Below are 18,245 nucleotides of genomic sequence, written 5' to 3' on the forward strand. Positions count from 1 at the left end.
GAACTAAACCAGATGTTCAAGATATGATAAATTGGCATAATTACTATCCAGAAAATCAAATGACCTAATGAGGGTATGATGAAAGGAAGTTATAGAGAAGATGAAGCTGTTGGCAAGAATATGCCGATAATGTGTTGAGGGGGTGAAGGTAACCTTAAATCCTATGACATGGGGTGTCCTTCAGTTATGTGTGAAGAAATACTCAAATTGCCTCATACTAAAGGGGTGGGGAGGACAGGTGAGAATGATGGAGAATGGGGGGAAGAGGAAGTGGGGGTTCAAGGAAAGGAGCGACGGGAGGAAGAGAGGAACAAAGATTGAAGGAATTTCACATTCATGTCTTGGATTTCCACAGTAGACCGATCTTAAGTCTGTTAGTGACGGCATGTTATACCAAGACGTATACTATTTAGTGCCCAATGTCCATTCACGAGGTGAAGGAAGTGAATATCCTATACCTCTATAGCTTACATAATCATAAGTGCCAAGTGCATATGATAAATAACTTTATTAAGAGAGAAAGGTGTCTAGTCATACGCTTAATTATACATAATGAGATGCTGTAAAATTGTATGTGATCTTCTGCCCATACATTCCACTGCATATGTAAAGTGCCTAGAGCCCTAGAGCTGTCATAGAGCTGCCACGCCACCGTAAGAAGCACACTGCGAAAAGGCGCTCGTTGGGTGTGAGGGGAATACGGCAGCCCCACAGCCGCACCGATCTTGGCACCACTCTCCTACAGGTACGTACCCATACTCATGATACGTGTCAATATGCCTTTGCACTTAGTGACCATAGATGTGCGATATATGAGACTTTCAGGTATACGAAGGGAATCTCTTTTTAAGGAGATTGTTTCATTTAGTCCTTTTATGAGCAAAGCTCTGACCGCCCCCAGGAAAGTGCTGATACCACTCTCTCTATCAACTACACTGAGTGTCATATAAACACTTTCTCAGCATTTTTTGCAGCCCCAATATTGAAGCAATTACTTGTACTCCTTGGGGCTAATAATTACCAAACTATGGTGTCAGCAGTGTTGCTGACATTATAATTTCATCAGCTACCCCATTTTCCCCGTCTTTCCTCCCCATCACCTACCACTAATTTCTGCTCCTTCCCCTCTTTATTGGAGGCTCTGTTGTTCTGTATTTTTAATTAATCATTTTTTGATATTTAATAAAGATATTGATTTTAATTCCGGGTTTACGAGCAGTCGCAGAGATGGGTGAGACTGGCTGCTCTCATATCCTAACGCGGGAGACATGGTATGGCAGATAAAAGGCCTGTTGTCTCCTTCAGTGTGTGGAGGTGTGCAGACCTCCAGTGTTGTTCACGTTCCCTAAGGACTAAAGAGCTGGACACTATGGACTATGTTCTTGGTTTTTTTTTTGTTTGGTTATCGTTAGGAAGTTTTTTTGATAAACCAGAGTGCAGATTTTACTGCAACCATTTGCTGTGCTTACCTCAATAACAACCTAGCGAGCAGAAATCCTACGTAGCCCAGGAATATTACAGCTGCTGCAGTCGTGTTGGAAAATGAAAGTGAACCCACTTTTGCATATCAATTAGTAAAAAAATGCAAATTAACATCTAAGAGTAGACTGCGTTGCTGAATGAAAATAGCAGTTCCAGGATGGAAAAATAATTTCATAGTTTTTATTTCTACACGTTTCATGCTCGTACCGACCATTTTTCAAAAATCAAACTACAGGGTGATTCACTACTTTACCTGGAAAAATTGCTGTTACTTCTAAAAGAGACGATCTGTCGTACTGAAATTTGGACTGTACACACCTTAGTTCATGAGAAACTGAGGTGTTGAGAATGTCCACTGTTCGCATAGAAACACGCCTGCCCGCGCCGTCCCATATTGTTGAATGTATTCCACAGGAGGTCTGGGGTCATAGCCTGAATTTCTCGCTATATCTTCTCTTGAAGTGCCTGTAATGTTTGTGGCTTGTTATTGTAGACTCAACCCTTCAAGTAGCCCGAAAGGAAACATCCTCCATCTTGCCTATTCATAGATAGTGATTTCATCTTCGGACACATTTATTCACATAGGTGTACACCACCAAGATGATCAAGAAGTGTGAATTAATAAAATGTAACCTTTATTTATGATCATATAAAATAATGTGGTCTATTAAAAGGTTTTTAATACATTTGATGTATAAAAGGTCACAGGTATAGGATATATAGTTACAGCCTTGACCCACTAGATCCCGATAATATGTTGGGTGCAAAAAATTGTTTTCAATTGGAAAACCTGACCATAGTCCCTTATAATGTGGGTCCGGCTATAAACTTCCATTAGACTGAGTTGTAGAATACAAATAAATGAGTGTCCCATATATACAGTGGGTATGAAAAGTATTTAGACCCCTTTACATTTTTCACTCTTTGTTTCATTGCAGTCATTTGGTAAATTCAAAAAAGTACATTTTTTTCTCACTAATGTACACTCTGCACCCCATCTTGACTGGAAAAAAACAGAAATGTTGAAATTTTTGAAAATTTATTAAAAAAAGAAAAACTGAAATATCACATGGTCATAAGCATTCAGACCCTTTGCTCAGACACTCATATTTAAGTCACATGCTGTCCATTTCCTTGTGATCCTCCTTGAGATGGTTCTACTCCTTCATTGGAGTCCAGCTGTGTGTAATTAAACTGATAGGACTTGATTTATAAAGGCGCACACCTGTCTATATAAGACCTCACAGCTCACAGTGCATGTCAGACCAAATGAGAATCATGAGGTCAAAGGAACTGGCCAAGGAGCTCAGAGACAGAATTGTGGCAAGGCACAGATCTGGCCAAGGTTAGAAAAGAATTTCTGCAGTACTCAAGGTTCCTAAGAGCACAGTGGCCTCCATAACCCTTAAATGAAAGAAGTTTGGGACCACCAGAAGTCTTCCTAGATCTGGCTTCTAGCCAAACTGAGCAATTGGGGGAGAAGAGCCTTGGTGAGAGAGGTAAAGAAGAACCCTAAGATCACTGTGGTTGAGCTCCACAGATGCAGTAGGGAGATGGGAGAAAGCTCCACAAAGTCAAATGTCACTGCAGTCCTCCACCAGTCGGGCCTTTAAGGTAGAGTAGCACGATGAAAGCCTCTCCTCAGTGCAAAACATATGAAATCCTGCATAGAGTTTGATAAAAAACACATCAAGTACTCCCAGACTATGAGAAATAACATTCTCTGGTCTGACGAGATGAAGATAGAACTTTTTGGTGATAATTCTAAGCAGTATGTGTGGAGAATACCAGGCACTGCACATCACCTGCCCAATACAATCCCAACAGTGAAACATGGTGGTGGCAGCATCATGCTATGGGGGTGTTTTTCAGCTGCAGGAACAGGGCGACTGGTTGCAATTGAAGGAAACATGACTGCGGCCAAGTACAGAGAGATCCTGGATGAAAACCTCTTCCAGAGTGCTCTGGACCTCAGACTTGGCCAAAGGTTCACCTTCCAACAAGACAATGACCCTAAGCACACAGCTAAAATAACAAAGGAGTCCCTTCAGAACAACTCTGTGACCATTGTTGACTGGCCCAGCCGGAGCCCTGACCTAAACCCAATTGAGCATCTCTGGAAAGACCTGAAAATGGCTGTCCACCAACGTTCACCATCCAACCTGACGGAACGGGAGAGGATCTGCAAGGAGGAATGGCAGAGGATCCCCAAATCCAGGTGTGAAAAACTCATGGCTGTAATAGCTCAAAAGAGTGCTTACACTCAATACTGAGCAAAGGGTCTGAATACTTATGACCATGTGATATTTCGGTTTTTCTTTTTTAATAAATTTGCAAAAATGTCTACATTTCTGTTTTTTTCAGTCAAGATGGGATGCAGAGTGTACATTGATGAGAAAAAAAAAATAACTTTTTTGAAATTACCAAATGGCTGCAATGAAACAAAGAGTGAAAAACTTAAAAGGGGTCTGAATACTTTCCGTACCCACTGCAATATGGGGAATCTACCTATCCCAGGTTGATTGGAAAAATGTGGCATACACTACTAGTTTAAGCACTGTAGTTCTCAAATTCTGTAGTTAGTAAAAATTATTTTATTTACACACCGCAATTAATCGTTAAATATTGATATTCAAAGGTCGTGTATGGGTTAGTTTGTAATGAACTATAATGTGCATCAGTATTAATATAACCCCTAGATCAAACCTTAGAAATATATTGCGATGTGTATTAGATAGAGCCATAGTAGATAGGTAGTGTTTAATATATGCAGTTAAAGCCACTAATATGGAAATAGCAGCTATTAATGTAGCATGCGAACCGTATCTAAATATGTGCAGCTGACATGAACAAAGATCATCTTGAATGTGATTTCCAATAGCAACTCACAGCTGTGAATCCACCCCACATACCATCTCAGTACGGGTGGTCTTGTGTGGGAGGCATCTTGTATATAAGGCACCCTCCCCATTAGGGAGGTGTCTGAGCAACCCCTATAGTTTAGTATTAGTGGTGTTGGTCTGTACAACTGTATGTTGCCAGGTCCCCCGTCCTTAGTCTGTTAAAGTTTTTCCCTTGTCACATGTTCCCATTAGTCTAGTACAGTTTGCCCGTGTTCCTGTGACCGCTTTGGCAGTATCCAAATCCTGAAACCGCGACTGTGGTACCTTTCCCGAACACTGGCCCTGCTGCGGCCAGTCCTGAGCCCATTGTCATTGGTCCTAGTTCACTGAGAGCAACAGGAAGAGAAGCTAGTTGTCACGGGACAATAAGTATGAAAATCACATAGAGCTAAATCCTACCCAAATAACAGCACACAAATATATAACATCAGTACCACCAACAGCACAGAAATACATGATTAGAACCACCAACAGTACATAAAATCAGCATCACAACCACCATCACTACAGAAATACATCACCAGCGCCACCATCAGTACAAGAACACCAGGAGCACCACCAATACTAGAAAAAAGCACCAGAACCATCAAAAGTACATGAATACAACACCAGAGCCAGATTCAGTACAGGAATACATCACCAAAACCATCATCAGTACATGAATGCAGCACCAGACCCATCCTCAGCAGAGATAAGCGAACTTGTAAGGAAAATATTCTCCAATTTCAAATTTGGCACAAACGTTGCACATTCGTATTCGTGTTTGGATTCCCGAGCTTTTTTTCTATAAATCATCAAAAGTCTTCCAAAGTATGGTAAATGGCCAAGTTCACTAAGGGCTCTTTCAGATGTTAGTGCTTTTGGTAGCAGCACGGGCCGCAAAACGTCCTGCACACGTGCACATTGATGACACATAAATGACATCCCTGTCATCAGTGTGACGTACCAGCGCCTGGGAGTTATCTGTACTGTTTGCGCTGTTCCCCGGTGCCAGGTGCTGAAGAAGACAGCTCACATCACTGTCTCCTGCTTGTGCTGTGATCAGCACTAGCAGGGGACAATGCGGAAAGTTGTATTCAACTGTTCACAGCGAGAGCAGGTGGCGGCTGATGGGAGTATTCATCAGCTGCTGCCTGTGCTATAAATAAATATATATAAAAAAAGATTCACCTGTATGTTTGATAACCAGCCAGGCAAAACTGACAGCTGCAGGCTGCAACCCTCAGATGTCAGCATTAGCAAGGCTGTTGATAAACAGCTGAGGGAAAGCTGATGGCTGGGGGCTGATGTTAATACTCTGGGAAAGAGACAATATTCATAGCTCAATTGATGTGTCAATTGATGCCACTTTTCCTGGTGTCCACCTCTAATTTTAGCTGTATTGGCACCTTTTTGCCCCCCCCCCAAAGGTGTTGTCTATGCATTTAGTTTTGCCTCCCATTGAAGTCACAGGGGTTTGGGTATGTTTGTTGAACCGTTCGGACGAACATTGGGACATTCATTGATCCGAATCCAACCGAACCTTGAAAGGTTCGCTCAACTCTAATCCTCAGTGCACGAATACAGCACCAAGCGCAGTAAATTTTATCGTATGGCCCTAAAACTTTCAGTGTTACCATAGCAAATAAGATGATACTTTCAGTTGTTTTTTAAAGCCATGACCAGACTGTGGGCCATGCAAGAACCACAGTACTAATGAGACGTAGTCAGCAGTCGTAGTCATTAATAGACGCTTACATCCGGGTACCTTGTAGGTGACATCTTCTCTGGAAACATTCTCATACTTTTCTTCTCCATCTGGTGCAGACACCATGCTGACTTTGGAAATCAACTGCTCATCTTTACAGGTTTCTATATTGTCTGGTTTTCTGAAGCCCATCCCAAAATGGTGCCCTTAAAAATAACAGTGTCACTGTGATGCTAATAAATAAAAATATCTGCTCTACTCTATGACCCTGAATAAAGAATTGCCCATCACTGTGTTATTTGCACAAAATATGACCCACACATTGTCCCTGTTAAGGTACATGGCCTCCACACTGTTCCCATCCTATAAAATATTGCCTCCACACTGTCCCCCTTTATAAGCTATCACAACCACTGTCCATCTTTTTTGCTATAACTTAAACACTGTTTCTTTCTTAAGTGATCCCCACCAAGCCGAACCCTTTCCATACTGTGTCCCCCTGACCCATCCAGTTTCTATACTGTACCCCCTTCACAAACCCCCCTTCTGCATATTGTTCCCTACTTGCTATGACCTAAAACTTTCCCTCTATTCTTCCCCCTCTTTTTACTACCCCTTCAACTACACTGTCTCTATACTGTGCCCTTTAAAAAGAGGAAAAGAATCATGCAAAAAAAATAGGATCACCACACAGTATCAATAGGTACAAACTATGAGCAAATTTTATTAATGACAAGCCAAAAAAACAGCACATATTTAAAAACATTTAAAACATCCAAAAGTTCATAAATGGACTTTCCAAAAGATGACAGAATATAACATAATAGATTTTAATATATCAAATGCTGAAAGTGCACAGAGAAAAATAACTCTGAATAAATGCTGCTAGCATATAACCAACAATCTTAGATTATAAGCCAGTGTGGCCCCCATATATGGAGCATGCAGTGCAAAAGTTCAACCCTGATTATTACCAAGAGCCAAACGGCTGAATGCCACAAGAAAGGGGTTAATAGTGAATACACAATGATGCCAAATGCATCCTGCATGCTGGGCTACTTGGTCATTTTTTTTACAATCAGAAAGGAACTTTCCCTTAATAAATTTAGTGATTGTTTCACCTGTGATTCAAAAATCACTGTCTACAACACTATGTCAGTAACTATTTAAGTGTCATCAGTGCATGCTTGAGGGACTTATTGAGATGAATTTAGATAGAATAGATCCTCTGCTCGGGGATTGTTCGTTCATCTTTGAAAGTGCTGTATAGCCTTTGGCTCCTGACCATGACTTCTTCCGGGTCTTGCATTGTCCGCGTCCAGGATCTTACTTGCCTGCTCCTAACACAGGCTGCCAGCTGGTAATAATAACCAGTAATTATTTGGGTATAAATGGACACTTTGTGACATAGCTGACCATGCTCACCTTGAAAAAGACACTGAGAGGTGTCGATACGCGTGGGTTTCTCTCATGGACTCTTAACATCACCACTGACCGCACCGCTACTATTCAGATGACGGGACGACTGACTGGTTCCCCCAATCACTATTATACAGGGTGATGTTTTCAGCTTCTGTAGCCCAGCATGCAGGATGCATTTGGCATCATTGTGTATTCACTATTAACCCCTTTCTTGTGGCATTCAGCCGTTTGGCTTTTGGTAATAATCAGGGTTGAACTTTTGCACTGCATGCTCCATATATGGGGGCTACACGGGTTTATAATCTAAGATTGTTGGTTATATGCTAGCAGCATTTATTCAGAGTTATTTTTCTCTGTGCACTTTCAGCATTTGCGGTCTATTGATATATTACAATCTATTATGTTATATTCTGTCATCTTTTGGAGAGTCCATTTATGATCTTTTGGATGTGTAAATGTTTTTAAATGTGCGCTGTTTTTTGGCTTGTCATTAATAACATTTGCTCATAGTTTGTACCTATTGATACTGTGTGGTGATCCTATTTTTTTGCATGATTCTTTTCCTCTTTTTTTTGGTTTCCATACTCGTCATGCAAAAGATCCCCCAGTGACTATAGACTCTAATTATTACTGTTGTGATAGTGCCCGCTTGCTCTTTTTATATACTGTGCCCTTTCACACATTCTCCCTTATACTGTCTCCTCACTTTTTTCTTCACCATACTGTCACCTGACTCTTTCATCTTATAGTGTTTTCTCACACTTTCCCCCATATTGTCCTCTTACACTACCATTCGCACACTGTCTTCTCCCACTCTCCCCCATACTGTTCCATTTCATTATTCCTCCTATACTGCCCCCTCTCACTTCCATGCAAATTGACCCCTTACACTATTCTTACCTTACTGCCCCCTCAGACTGTGCCACTACTGTATACTGTCCCATTACATTTCTCCAATACTGCCCCATAACATTTTCCCCTTCATTCTATCTCTTCACACACCACACCATAGTGTGCCCTCACACTTTACCTCTTCATTCTTGTCCACCTACACTCCCCATTCATAAAGTCCCCTCATACTATTCCCTTTCACTATTCCCTTAAACTTTACTCCCCAGATTGTCCCCTCTCATTTCTCCCATACAGTCCTCTCACACTTCCTCCCATACTGTCTCCTTACATTATTTCCCTTCATACTGTCTCCTAACATTTCCCCTGTACAATTCCCTCACATTTTCCCCCTTACTGTTTTCTCACACATTCCCCCATTCTGTCCCCTCACACTTCCCCTTCCATCCTGTCTCCTCACACTATTCCCTCAATCTGTCTACTCACACTTCCCCCTAGTGTCCACTTACACTTCCCCATATTGTCCCCTTGCACTTTTCCCCTATATTGTCCACTCGCACTCTAGTTAGCAAAATGTGTCGTGACACTTTCCAGCCATACTACTGTATCCTCAGAAATCCCCACCCCCTCCAAAAAGACCCCTCTTGTGCTTCCTTGGCTCCATTGGAGGGCTTACATTAGGCTGCTACAAACATTGTCTTGACCCTGGAAGTGTCAGTGTCCAGAGCTTCATTTGTACTGTATTTAGAGAAATTTAGAGAATAGCTGAATCGCACTCCCGGTTGCAGCAAAATGCCAAGGTCTGAAAGACACCTGAGAACGCCACACAAGGCAGACTGACTGTACCCCCTTACCCTGCCTCACTTCAGTCATGCCCCTATGTGCATATATCATCCTCAAAGAATATTTTACCTGGAAAGGCTATGATTACACTAAGGTTTTTTTTTTTCAGGAGTTCAAAAGCCACAAGTTTTCAAGCAGAAACTCCTTCAGAAAAAAAAAAGCTTAAAAAAGAAACTCCTAATGTGCTTAGCAAAGGTTTTTGCCATAGAAAACTAAATTAGAAAACTTTGGGTGTGTGCACACAACATCGTTATTCCAAGTTTTCCGGTGGCAACATCTGTAATGAGTTTGTATGTTCTCATGTTTGCGTGGATGTTCTTCGGGTTCTCCGGTTTCCTCCCGCACTCTAAAGATATACTGATAGGGAATTTAGATGTCTGTAAAGTGCTGCAGAATATAATGGTGCTAAATAATTCATAAATAAATGTTTTTCTAATTTTGGACAACCTCTTCAAAGATCAAAAAGTATGAAGGCAATCTCAAAGATGACTTCAAATCATGTGTACATTTCACACTATGTATACAGGGCACCATGGGGAAGAGTTTCCTCCAATAAATGTCACCACCACTCAAAGAAACACTTGTTCTCTATATACCCCCAAACCGGAACTGCCCACAGGACAGCAGTATGCCTCATGCTAACAGCAGCACAAGATATTTCACCCACTGCAATATACTGTATGCATTGCCTTGAAAAAATATTCAGACATCGTGAACTTTTCTACATTTTTTCACTTAATACCTACAAACTTATATGTGTTTTATTGGGATTTTATGTGATACCGACACAAAGTAGCAACTCTTTGTGACTTGTAAAGGAAATCATGCAGGGTTTTGAAAAAATATTTTAAAAATATGTATCTGAAAATTGTGATGTGCATTTGTATTCAGCCCCCTGTAGTCTGACACACCCTAAAAAAAATCCTGAGAGACCAATTGACTTCAGAAGTCACATAGTACTTTGTGTCCTCCTGTGTGTGATTTCTTCTCGGTATAACTACAGGTGTTCAGTGAAGGCCTCAAAGGTTTGTGTGAGAACATTAGGGATCAAACAGCATTATGAAAACCAAGGAGCCCACCAGACATGTCAAGGATAAAGTTGTGAAGAAAAGTAAAGCAGGATAAGGCTATAAAAAAGTAGCACACAGCCTAGAGAGTATCCCACATAAAGTAAATTAAAACATAACCTTAAATGAATCATTAAAAGGACAAACCACACAAAAACATTACAAAAAAGTGCTCATGTGAACCAGTGCTCAATAAAAAATGGTTTGGTCTCACCATTGGTATTAGATATAGCATTCCAGCATCAGGGCGTATCCTGCTGGAGAGACGATCCACTCATGAGGAGCCGAGACATGGGAAAACTAGTGTTAGTGTAAAGTATTCCCCTACACTCCCTGTCGTGCCCCAGCGTTACTCCTGTCCTAACAAGGATAGGCCCCAAGTGGATCCTGTAGTGGACACCGCCACTGATGAGGGGAAAATAGACAAAAGCTCCCTACGCGTTTCTTCCCCAATGGTGGGGATTCATCAGGGGAGTCAGATAGATATAAAGCAGTAGGAAAGGATATATAGAATTAGTGTTATCCGTTAAGTCCACAGGCCCTGCAGTGGCGAGATGCCTAACAAGCTACTGTGACTGTCCCTGCCACTACCAAGTGACACATTTACACATTTACCAAACTGTATTTTTTTGTTTTTCTTGTTTTGTTTAACCTGCTCAATCATGTTATAACATTTTAAGATAAAGGATTAAAAACTTTATTATAGCATCTATTCTAGTAAAAAATAAAATAAAAAAACAAAACTTGACTGTGTCACTATCCTTTACTTTCTCAGATAATAATAGCCTAAGAGCGTAAACAAGTTACACCATGTTCTGCCTCTTACTCTCTGTTGCAACTTCCAAAATGATTGCAAGCAACTTTGAGTTGACTCCTATATGGCGTAATCTAATTATTTTTTTCAAAGTATTCTAGTAGTTACATTCTTTTACATAGGGGCAGTATTATAGTAGATATACAGTTGTGGCCAAAAGTATTGACACCCCTACAATTCTGTCAGATAATACTCAGTTTCTTCCTGAAAATATTTGCAAACACAAATTCTTTGGTATTATTATCTTCATTTAATTTGTCTTAAATGAAAAAACACAAAAGAGAATGAAGCAAAAAGCAAAACATTGATCATTTTACACAAAACTCCAAAAATGGGCCAGACAAAAGTATTGGCACCCTCAGCCTAATACTTGGTTGCACAACCTTTAGCCAAAATAACTGCGACCAACCGCTTCCGGTAACCATCAATGAGTTTCTTACAATGCTCTGCTGGAATTTTAGACCATTCTTCTTTGGCAAACTGCTCCAGGTCCCTGATATTTGAAGGGTGCCAAACGCTCTATGATGTGGAGGGAGGTGGGGAGGTCACGGGCGGATGTTGTCTGCCTTCAAGAAACACATCTATTGGAAGCTGATAATTTCAGGCTTCGACACCCTCACTTCCCCCACATGTTTTTTGCTTATGGTCAGACCAAAAAGGCTGGTGTGTGCATTATGGTGAAACGTACAATAGCATTTCAATTGTTATCACAATATGCTGAGTCCGTAGGTAGATGCTTGACAGTCACTTGCCTGCTAAATGGAGAGGTGCACACGTTGACAAATGTATATGCTCCCAATGAAGGCCAACACAAATTTTTGAGAACTACCTTTAATGATATCTCTTTAAAAGCGAAGGGTAGCAATATTATATGTGGTGATTTCAATCTCCCCATGAATGCAGACCTTGACTGCTCTTCAGGAAGGAAGAGAACTAGGAGGGGTTTGAACCTCCTATCCCATGAATTTCACCTGCATGATTTTTGGAGATACTCACACGCATCGGAAAGAGATTATACTTTTTATTCTCCTAGGCACTCCACATACTCCCGTATCGACTATTTCTTAATAGATAGTGCGACCCTAAGCAGGTGTCTAAATGCCACTATTGGCCTAATCGCCTGGTCTGACCACGCTCCTGTCTCTCTGACCCTTGCTCTTGCCCACCAGGCTGACCCTGCGTTCAGGTGGCGTCTTCATGACTCATTGCTCCTGAGGGGGGAGGTGGTTGATAAGGTTTCCTCGGAGCTGGAGGGCTACTTTCAAATAAACGATAATGGGGAGGTCACTGATGAGACCCTTTGGTCTGCTCACAAAGTGGTGGTTAGGGGGTTCTCCTACAACAAGCTTCATATTTATAGAAGAAAAGAGAAGCCAGTAGAGAGGCTCTGCTCTCCCGTTTACATTATTTAGATGCTATTAATAAGGCTGCACATACGCCCTCCGTCTCTGAGGAGATCTCCCAAATTAGATTTAAATTAAGGGAAAATTTCCTATACAAATATGCATACAATATGAGGAAACTTAAAACTAACTTATATGCTACCGGGGACAGGGCGGGAGCGCTTCTAGCTCGCAGAGTTCGTAAACGGGAGGTCATGTCACGAATTGACCACATATTGGATGAGCAAGGTAGAGCCCTTAGGAACCCACGGGACATAGTGCAAGCCTTTGCTCAATATTACACTGCCCTCTATAATTTAAAAGATGATGCCTCCACCCCTCAACCTGACCAAACATCTATTGATGCATACTTAGATTCTGTTAATTTGCCATGTATTACCATTGACCAATTAAATTATTTAAATGCCCCCTTCGTGGCTGCAGAAATTCAGCAGGTGATTAAACAGACTAAACTTCATAAAGCCCCAGGCCCGGATGGCTTAACGAATGATTATTATAGGACCTTTTCTCAGCAATTAACACCATATCTACAGCGCCTGTTCACACCCTGGAGAGACTCTGGTACTCTGATGGCCCCTAATTTAGAGGCCACTATTTCCACTATACCAACACTGGGGAAATCACTCACGCATCCCGGAGATTTCAGACCCATTGCTTTGTTAAATTCAGATGTCAAACTGTTTACTAAAATCATAGCATCTAGACTGAAACTAATTATACCGACTATAGTGTCACCAGATCAGGTGGGCTTTGTTGCAGGACGGGAGACGAAGGATGGCATACGACGTATGTTGAATTTGATTAAAATATCTGAGCTGTCTGGCCAACCCAGTGCATTCCTGTCACTTGATGCTGAAAAAGCTTTTGACAGGGTGCACTGGGGATATTTAAGAGCAGTCCTGAAGAAATTTGGACTGTCGGGCCCTATATTATCTGCAATCTGTGCCATGTACTCGACCCCCTGCGCCAGGGTTTTGATGTTTGGCTTCTTGTCCGGCCCGTTCCAGATCACGAACGGTACGAGACAGGGGTGCCCGCTCTCGCCTGTTATTTTTGCGCTGTGCATGGAGCCGCTTGCCGAGCGAATTATAATGTAGACGGGCATTTCTGGGATTAGGGTTGGACAGGTGGAGCACAAAGTCGGTCTATACGCCGATGATGTCATTCTAGCCTGTGTAAATTTAGAATCTTCGTGTTCTGCGATTATTTGTGAACTTGGGGAATTTAGCAAGGTCTCATACTATAAACTGAACCCCACAAAATCCCTGTTGTTTCCGGTGGCGGTTCCTTGTGCGGCAAAGACAAGGCTGGAGGCCATTTTTCCGTTTAAGTGGATGAGAGAGGGTATTCCATATTTGGGCATTACACTGACGGGTTCTGAGCAGATTGTGGATAGGAACTTTACTAATTTGGAAATACAGCTTAAGAAACAATTGGAGCAGCTTCATGCTGTCCAGACCTCCTGGATTGCAAGGATTAATGCCTTTAAGATGATTGTCCTACCTAAAATATTGTACCTACTCCGGTGCATACCAATGATAATCCCTAAAAAAAGAATTCTAAGATTACAAACTATGGCATATAGTTATATTTGGTCATATAAAAAGTCTAGGATCTCCAGGGCCCTAATGTATTTCCCGTATAAAAAAGGGGGACTGGGGGTACCAAACTTGTTAAAGTATCATAAAGCCGCTATAATGATGGGACTGAGAGACTGGTGGCAAGCGGACAGAGACCATAAATGGCTTCAAATAGAAAATTATTATGCTACCGCCAAGTCTACCCGATATATTTTGGAGGCTGAAGCTATTAAAGCTACTAAATATTCCCCACTTTTGCCAACTATGAAAGCCGCGCTTCATCATTGGAGGACAGTGGTCCCATCTCTTATTAAACTATCACGCCACTCCATATCGTTAAAGGCCCTTGAGATGCATATTCCATACCTTAATCTTCAGTCATGGGTTGCTGCCAGAATTGTGAGTCTGGGAGACATGGTGGGGAGTGGTGGGTTAATCCCGTTTGACCAACTGGCTGCTGAGTTTCCAGCCATCCGGAGGTGTTTTTACCAATACCTACAAATACGTCATATGTTGCATAATTCACCGGACTCGTTTTTTTTCAATTCACAACTAAATAGCACAGTTAACCGCTTCCCGACAGCCCACTGTAGATAATCGTTGGCGCTTGCTGGGCTTTGTGCAGTGCCGACGTTTATCTACTGTCGGCGGTTTTGTGCCCCCCGGGACCCCCACATACCTTATAACGCGGGGATCCCGGTGCACAATGCATGCTGGGACCCCCGACGTCATCGAGACCTGATTGGTTCAGGTCCTGATGACGTCAGCGTCACAGCAGCCAATGAGAGCGCTCACTGGGAAAGCTGCTTGTTTCCCGGCGATCTCACTCATTGTAACGCGACTTCTCCTCTGATCTCACACTGACAGATGATCAGAGGTGAAGCAGCGTTACTGTGTGACTAGATCGCTGCCTGGCACAGTTGATCGCTGCCTGGCACAGCTGTGCCAGGCAGCTATCTTGTCACACAGTAACGCTGCTTCACCTCTGATCATCTGTCACCTCTGATCATCTGTCATTGTGAGATCAGAGGAGAAGTCGCGTTATTATGTGCCAGGCAGCGATCTTGTCACATAGTAATGCTGCTTCACCTCTGATCATCTGTCAGTGTGACATCAGAGGAGAAGTGGCGTTACTGAGTCAGATCGCAGGGCAGCGGTCTTGTCACAAAAAGAAATTAAAGTAAAGGAAAAAAAGCAGGTACAAAGGTTAGGGCTAGGGCTAGGGTTAGGGTTAGGGTTAGGGCTAGGGCTAGGGCTGGGATTAAGGTTATGGGTGTGTTGGTGTTAGGTTTGTGGTTAGGGTTATGGTTAGGGCTGAGATTAGGGTTAGGTGTTGTGAGTTCATTTTCCCCTCCGTCACTGAGGCCTGGTGAACTCCCTATTCTAGTGAAGGAAGGTAGTGAGCCTGATTATCAGGCACCTGGGACTAATGAAGACGATTGGCTGAGTGGAGTCACTGACTGGATTTAAGGCAGCCTACGCCCTTTCTGCCCTGCTGGTGATTTCTCTGTGGACTCTTGGACACCAGTCTGATTCCTGCTCTCCTAAAGCTAAGTTTTCTGTTTTGCCTTTTGCATCTAAGATTTGTTTTTGTTTTTCTTGCTTTTTGGATTCTGCCACTCCCTGCTGGAGTGTGCAGTGTTCCTAGAGCTCTGTCTTCTGAAAGTACCTGAGTGCTGATTTAGTTTTTGAAGCTTAGTTGCTTCAGGGCCATTTTTATATCAGCTTGTTGGCTTTTGTCTCTGATAGGGTTTTGGCAGATTGCAGACAGCAGCCTTCCAATCCGTTCCTATCTAGGTAGTTTTTGGGCCCCGTCTTTGCTCAGCCTGTCTTTCTGTCTGTGTAAGTGTTTTCATCTTGCTTCACCGTCATTATATGTGGGGGGCTGCCTATTGCTTTGGGGTCTGCTCTGGGGCAGTTAGATTTCCCCTTTCCTTCTTTAGGCCTATGTATCTCTCCGGCTGTGATCGAGGGGTCTAGGTCATCGTAGGAACCCCCCATGGCTACTGCTAGTTGTGTTGATAGGTTCAGGGGTCTCCAATCTGATAGTTGCCAACTTCTCTGGTTTTCAGGACTTAGCTAGCATTTCTGTTTTTGCCTCCTACGGTGACTCAATCATAACAGAATCACCCGCCCAACCGCAGATCCTGGGGTACTCAATAGCAGGAAAGAATTGTGTTTAAAAAAAAAAAAAAAAAAAAAAAAGGTGTGTGTATATTCTTTCCTCTATATCTCTGAGGCCGTAGGGGGAATTTTTTTTTTCTCTCAACGGAGATAAAGCAAGTGTCTGATCGTGTGGAGCAGCTCGCTGCTGAAGTGCGAGGAATTTCCGCCTATCTTGCTCGTTCACATGCTGTTGAACCAAAGATCCCCACACCTGATGTATTTTTTGGGGATCGATCTAAATTTTTGAGTTTCAAAAATAATTGTAAATTATTTTTTGCTTTGAAGCCTAACTCGTCAGGGAGCCCCGCGCAGCAGGTTAAAATTGTCATCTCTTTGCTGCGCGGCGATCCCCAGGATTGGGCGTTTTCTTTGAAACCAGATGACCGTATTCTGACTAATATGAACGCATTTTTTCAAGCCTTGGGGTTGCTGTACGACGAACCTAATGCTATTGATCAGGCTGAAAAGACCCTGTTAGCATTGAACCAGGGTCGAGAATCTGCAGAGTTGTACTGTCAAAAGTTCCGAAAGTGGGCGGTCCTTACTACCTGGAATGATAGTGCCTTGGCTGCTCTCTTTCGGAAGGGTTTGTCAGAAGCCGTAAAAGATACTATGGTGGGATTTCCTGTTCCCTCTGGTCTGGACGATTCTATGTCTTTAGCCATTCAGGTTGATCGGCGTTTACGTGAACGCAGGATTACATGAGAGGTGTTGCCACCGGTTGAACAGACGTCTGAACCTATGCAATGTGATAGAGTTTTGTCTAAGGCGCAACGTCAGGAATTCAGAAGGCGTAATAAGCTGTGTTTTTTCTGTGGAGATGCCTCACATGTTATTTCTGTTTGTCCTAAACGTGAGAAACGCTTTGCATACACGTTTTCTGTTGGTGGGGTTCAGCCTAAGTTTCTTTTGGCGATCACTCTGATCTGTTCCCTGTCCACATTTTCCGCCAAGGCTTTTGTGGATTCGGGAGCAGCGCTAAACCTAATGGACTTGGATTTTGCTAAACGTTGTGGATTTCCGTTGACACTTCTGCAGACGCCTATCCCTTTGAGGGGGATTGATGCTACCCCTCTGGCTAAAAATAAACCTCAGTTTTGGACCCAGTTGGTCATGCGGGTCGCCCCAGACCACCAAGAAAATTGCAGATTTTTGGTGTTGCATGGTCTGCATGATGCCGTTGTTCTGGGGTTTCCCTGGTTGCAGATTCATAATCCAGTTTTGGATTGGAAGTCTGTGTCTGTGGTGAGTTGGGGTTGCCGGTGTACCTTTAGTGAGGCTCCGGTTTTTTCCACCTCTCCTCAGTCGCATGAGGTTCCTGACTATTTGGCGGACTACTATGATGTATTTAGTGAGAATGAGTCTGCGTCCTTGCCTCCTCATAGGAGTTATGACTGTGCAATTGAACTAAACCCGGGGTGTAAATTTCCTAAGGGTCGGCCCTTCAATTTATCTGTACCCGAGCACGAGGCTATGCGGTCCTATATTAAGGAGGCGTTGGAGAAGGGTCATATTAGACCATCCTCGTCACCCTTAGGTGCCGGTTTTTTTTTTGTGGCCAAGAAGGATGGTTCTTTAAGGCCTTGTATTGATTATCGTGCCCTCAATAAAATTACTATTAAATATCAGTATCCGTTACCCCTGATTTCGGATCTATTCTCTAGAGTCAGAAGCGCTTGCTGGTTTACCAAGCTTGACCTCAGGGGGGCGTATAATCTTATCCGCATTAAGCAGGGGGATGAATGGAAGACGGCGTTTAATACTCCGGAGGGACATTTTGAGTACCTGGTGATGCCTTTTGGGCTCACTAATGCCCCTTCTGTCTTCCAGTGCTTCATGAACGATATTTTCCGAGACTTTGTCGATAAATTTTTGATTATCTATCTGGATGATATTTTGATCTTCTCCAAGGATTGGGATTCTCATGTGGAACATATTCGGACTGTGTTCCGGATCTTGAGAGAGAATTCTCTGTATGTCAAAGGATCAAAATGCCTTTTTGGAGTACAGGGAATTTCTTTTTTGGGAT

General features: G+C 42.6%; 1 protein-coding gene across 5 annotated transcripts in view; it reads left to right on the forward strand.

Annotated features, from left to right (window-relative positions):
- Positions 1 to 611: 611 nt before the first annotated feature.
- Positions 612 to 18,245, forward strand: part of LOC141054331 (NXPE family member 3-like) — a 175,716-nt gene continuing 158,082 nt past the window's right edge. For 4 of the 5 annotated variants that reach the window (XM_073551645.1, XM_073551644.1, XM_073551642.1 and 1 more), the window contains exon 1: positions 623 to 745. The gene's annotated coding sequence lies outside the window, so the exon portion shown is untranslated. Of the gene's footprint in view, positions 746 to 18,245 lie in introns of all 5 variants that reach the window. The other variant, XM_073551643.1, reaches the window with a different exon arrangement.

Source organism: Dendrobates tinctorius, unplaced genomic scaffold (assembly GCF_039654945.1).
Source record: "Dendrobates tinctorius isolate UK_male_01 unplaced genomic scaffold, ASM3965494v1 ptg000178l, whole genome shotgun sequence".
NCBI lineage: Eukaryota > Metazoa > Chordata > Amphibia > Anura > Dendrobatidae > Dendrobates > Dendrobates tinctorius.